The following is a 6002-nucleotide window of genomic DNA, read 5'->3' on the forward strand; positions in this document are numbered from 1 at the left end:
GTTGTCTTGCCCATTCACTCTCTAAGTGACACACATACACAATCCATGTCTCAATTATCTCAAGGCTGAAAAATCCTTCTTTAACCTGTCTCCTAACCTTCATCTACACGAATGAATGTGGATTTAACAAGTGACGTCAATAAGGGATCATAGCTTTCACCTGGTCAGTCTGTCATGGATAGAGCAGGTGTTCCTAATGTTTTATACACTCAGTGTATATATGATAGGTGCAGGGAAATGTGTTGTTTTACAGGGTCAGCCATAGTAGTACGGCGCCCCTGGTGCAAATTAGGGTTAAGTGCCTTGATTAAGGGCACATGGACAGATTTTTTTTCTCACCATGTCAGCTCGAGTATTCAAACCAGCAAACGTTTGGTTACTGGCCCAGCGCACTAACCACTAGGCTACCTGACACTAGACCCATGACTAATTAATATCAACATTTCAGAGTAGTTACTGGAGGAGAAATCACTAAAGCTGTCAATATAGCTCTGCTACTAAACAAGGGTGAGTCTTTAAAAGTGAAAGTAACCTTTCTTAGGGCATTACTGACACCTCGAGTGTGACTGCGTGAGAAAATGGCTTCCAGACTGTTTCTCCCAAAGGATCTCTCCTGTCCTCCTGTCGTGTAGACACAGCTTCTGTAAAATCTGTCTGCAGGAATACTGGAAAGGGAATGAGTAAGGAGTGTCCAGTTTGCAGAAGTGGATCGTCAAGACACGAACATCCATGTAACCTGGTTTTAAAAAACCTGTTTGAGGCCTTCTTACAGGAGGAAAGTCAGAGAGCTTCAGAAGAGTTGCTCGACATTCTGCACAGTAAACTCAACCCACCGGTCACACAATGGTTGAATCAACATTGTTTCCACATAATTTCAATGAAATTACATTGAACCAACATGGGATAGACATTGCCCTCTTCGCCAGATCTCCCTCATAAAAGACATCTGTGCCCAGTGGGAAACTCTTCTGTCTAGAGGATAAACAGCCTGTCTGTTTTGTCTGTCAGACTTCCAGAAAACACACAAACCACAAGTTCTGTTCCATAGATGAAGCTGCACAGGATAAGAAGATAATAAGCAAACTATAAATATGGGACTCAGGTCCTCAAGGGTCATTATTTATTCTGGCCTTTGCCTTTTTATCAGAACAGGTTAATCATGTTTGTGGACTTGTTCTCTATAGCCTTTTAACAACATTAATAAATCAATTGGAGAAATCAGAATCCTTAAGAGTCTATTGACGCACCCGTGCGTCAATCTAAGTAACACAATAAAAAAAAAACACAAATCTGTCAGTTTAAGCTAGAGCTATTTTGCATGGGCTGCATCTCAATGTACTGCATCTGGCTATGGCGGCCTTCCGTATCTGCGGTGGAAGGTGGCCGAGCTACAGCTGTGTTTGCCAGACCATGAGACAACCCCGAAAATCTGTGTTCTCACGAAAACGTCTGTAGCGTCCGGACGATTTGGCTACTATTATGACCACTCTATGGAAAGGGAAGACTCTCACGATGACGGGACTCGTCTGAAGGTAAAAAATATTTCCTGAGCTTTCTTATATCTTCTAGATATAGGACAGACACTTCAAACCTTATTTATGATCCATTTTTTGATTCTCTTTTACCACTTATGGATGTGTATTCAATGCATTTCTGAGGTATTAGTAGTAAAGGCCAAATTAAATTTTTGATCAAATCATGTTTATATATCTTTTTGATACCTAAAAGGGGTCCTAAAATTTAAACTCAAATAGCTAAGTGATCCATGGTATGACCATCTTAGACTTTTAAAGGTTGTAAGCGCTGTGAAGATAATAATTGTGCACCCCTGGGAAATGACACTGACTAACTCAATCTTTCATTAAAGAAAGGTTTTATTTCAGGCTAAACTCAAGACTGGACTTTGGACCTTAGAGGAAAAGCTGGAAGTTATTTTAGGAAGTTAAATTAACTTGTGATCAAACAGTAGAGCATATTAAAAGATGAGAAAGATACAACTTTTTGATTATATAGTGAATAATTACCTCATTGACTAAACAAGCAATTTGATTGGATAATAGACTGACTGATTTTACACCTGGCATGTATTTAAACCCTGTTTCTTTCTGTTTGAGGGACTTCTGCTCACGGTAGGTGCACATTGGAGTTTTTGCCCTAGCACTACACAGCTGATTCAAATAACCAACTTATCAAGCTTTGATATTTTAACAGCTGTGTAATACTAGGGCAAAATAACAAAATGTGCACTCCTTGGGGTCCCCATGGCCAAGTTTGGGAAAAGTTGTTTGGTAGTTCCATGGCACATGTGGGTAATGGAGTCTTGTGAGTTTGAAGATGTGGGAAAGAAAAGACTGCCTACTGGGCGGCATCCACCTCCTGTGCTTTTTGTTTTCTTTGTGTATTTGGTACATTTTAAATGCATGGTTTGTGAATGTGTTCCTGAACCAGAGTTGGCCACTGTTGAACATTTTAACTTGTTAAACCATGCATTAAAGGCCCAGTTCAGTCAAAAATTAGATTTTTTTATTTTATGTATTTCCACACTGAGGTTGGAATAATGTGAAATTGTGATAATACCCTTTTAGTACAAGAGCTGTTTAAAAGAACACCTGACATTTAAGCCTGTTTCGGTGGGATGGAGTTTTGGCTTTCATGGTGACATCACCATGCAGTAAATTAGTTAATAGACTAATTAAAAAAAGAGTTCCAAAACTCTGCCAATAATAGCACATTTGTGTTCCCCTCCCCACTCAGACCACTCCCCTAGAGTCCTAGCAAAAGACTTGCATGAAAAATTGCCCTTTGCTTAGAAGCTATTTGTTTCTTTTAGGCCATTATAATATCATTTTACTGCAGTGGGCTAAATCAAGGTCACACAGTGTTTCTTGGTAGTCTTAAACAAATCTCCTTTGAAACAAAAGCATACACCTCACACATGGTTTTGGGCTTTAAAAAAATGAAGACACCTGTACCATGTCAGATACAGAGTTGAAATGTACTCAATTTTGAGTTTGCATCCCAATATTACATCACAGAAGACTAAAATATAACAAAACCATTGACAAACACCAGATTTTCTGCAGTTTTTTTAAAAAATAATGTTGAATTATCAAATGCATAAAAATATTAACATTACAACCATGACACCATTAGGTAATTTAACTGAAGGCCAGGCTACTTGAAAACAATCACAGTAAGGTATTTAATTGTTACACAGAAATGATTTGATAGAGCTAAAACAGCTGAATTTACCCTTTAATATAATAAATCGTTAAACTGTTTGCCTCTACTTTCCTCGGCCTGCTCAACCGAGATCCAAACAATCTGTTACATTTTCCACCTTTTGACAAGTCCATCACACTGAGAAGCTGATGGAGGAGTTTTAGAAAACGCCACCAGTTTCTACGAGATGAAAAAGCAAGCAGGATAGCTACTCTGAGGGAGGAAGAGGAACAGAAGAGTCAGATGACAGATGGGAGAGGTATTCTGACACAATCAATCAGAAACATAGATGGGGAGATGAGAGCTGAAGACATTTCATTCCTGAGGTAAGAACCAACATCTGTCCTTGGTAGACATTCTTTAGATTTCTTTGATAACTATGTTGATAATATTGATTAACTGCTATGTTGTTCCTCTACAGAACTACAAGGCCACCTTGGAAAGGTAAGCTACGGTCTCTCTGCGGTTCTTAACACAACCCCACAGCAGCACTGACTCCTGAATGTTTTTCCAGAGCACACTGCCAGATCCAGAGGGTTTCAGGAGCGCTGACAGACATGACCAAACACCTAGAGAGGCTGAAGTTCAGGGTCTGGGAGAAGATACATGAGATAGTACAGTAAGTGTTGTTTTGTGATTACATAATGGAAATTACATTTTGAAATAAAAAGCGAGCACACACCTCTGCTGGAAATTACAGTATACCATTTCGTACAAATTGAGACACCATATATATATATATAAAACAAATTCAAAATTGTCTTGTTTTACAAGGTCATACTACAGTGCTCTGTTTAGCTTCCGTGACTATGGGTCCCAACACTGCTCACCCACATCTCATCCTCTCTAATGATCTCACCAGTGTGAGATACTGTAGAGAAACGGTTAGAGCAAGATCCTTAGGACGTCCCTACCCTAAACCATTTTACATTTCAACTTCAACAGGGTAGGGACGTCCCAAGGATCCCAGATAGCACAGACCGTAGAGAAACACAGCAGCTCCCTGACAACCTGAGAGATTTGATTAAATTATCCTGAGCTCAAAGGGCTTTGACTCAGGGACACACAGTTGTGATATTGCGGTTGGAGACAGTACAGACTGGATTGTCGGTGTGATGCCAGAGTCTGTTCTCAGGAAGGGAACCAGCCCTGGGATGAAATCTTGGGAATAAAGCACTGGTATGATGCATACACGACCCTAAGGGACAGACTCCCCTCACAGTGAGACAGAAACCCCAGAAGATCAGAGTGTTATTGGATTGGGACAGAGGAAAGCTGTTATTCTCTGATCCTGATAATACTGAGGACAAAAGGGGGTGCAACTCAGGGTGGCAGATAGCCTAGTGGTTAGAGCGTTGGGCCAGTAACCGAAAGGTAGCTGGATCAAATCCCCGAGCTGACAAGGTAGCTGTCATTGTAAATAAGAATTTGTTCTCAACTGACTTGCCTAATTTAATAATGATTAAAGAAAATCATAAAAATATAATCAATATTAGGAGGGTGTTCATAATGTTTTGTACACTCAATGTATGTATAAGAACGGAACAGCAGCTAGAGCTGATAACTGCCAAAATAATGGAAACACTTGAATAAATGAGGGATACAAAGTATATTGAAAGCAGGTGCTTCCACACAGTTGTGGTTCCTCTGTTAATTAAGTAATTAACATCATCATGGTTTGGGTCATGTATAAAAATGCTGGGCAGGCCATTATTTTGGCTACCATGGTTATGCCCCCCATAGGATAACAATGCCCCCATCCACAGGGCACACGAGTGGTCACTGAATGGTTTGATGAGCATAAACTAATGTAAAACATATGCCATGGACATCTCAGTCACCAGGTCTCAACCCAATTGAACAGTTGAGGGAGATTCTAGAGCAGTGCATTAGACAGCGGCCGTGTTCCGAATACCCATACTAGCGTCCTAAATAGTCATTTTGAGTATGCAAACAATACCATGTAACGTTTCGAAAAAGTAGTCTACTTTAAAAGGTAGGATGTCATACTCATTTCGGCTTCTCATGTAGTATGAATGAATTGTAAACTTTTCGGAAGTTTCACACACACAATTAATTCATACCAGATAGGAGGGCTACGGAATTTGATAGTTCTCTGAAGGTAAACAAAAAAACAAATTGAAGATGGCTAAGACAACGAGCAGAGTCTCCTGTTCAAATGCAAGTAATTTTTCTTGTCCTTAAAAAGGATTATGACCAATTAATTGTATCTTTGAAAACAGATTGTTATTTGCAGCATGCCGTGCCTTTACTTTAGCTAAATACGTTAACTATGTGCTTTAGTAGGACTTGAAGTTGAATACCCGATAAGCTTGCTGTTATTGAGCAACAACTTCATATTTAACCTAGCTAGCCAGTTATATATGCGAAGCTGTAGCAAAGTAGTACACTACGCCCGTGGCATACTGCATACTTTTTACAAAACATTTCATCATAAATAGTATGCGAAGAGGAGTACATACTATGCATTTTAAGTACATTGTATTTTAGTATGGGTATTTGGACACGGCCAGCGGTTTTCACCACCATCAACAAAACAACCATTGATGGAATTTCTTGTTGAAGAAGGGTACCCCTCCAATAGAGTTCCGGGCAGATTGTAGAATCTATGCCAAGGTGCATTGGAGCGGTTCTGGCTCGTGGTGGCCCATTGCCCTATTAAGATCCTGTATTTGTAACAGTGGAACAGCACAGTTAAGCCTAATTTAAAAATCAGAGAATCAGACCAAATGTACATGTCTATATACTATATTGATAGT

The sequence above is a fragment of the Salvelinus fontinalis genome, chromosome 20 (assembly GCF_029448725.1).
Source record: "Salvelinus fontinalis isolate EN_2023a chromosome 20, ASM2944872v1, whole genome shotgun sequence".
NCBI classification, from domain to species: Eukaryota; Metazoa; Chordata; class Actinopteri; order Salmoniformes; family Salmonidae; genus Salvelinus; species Salvelinus fontinalis.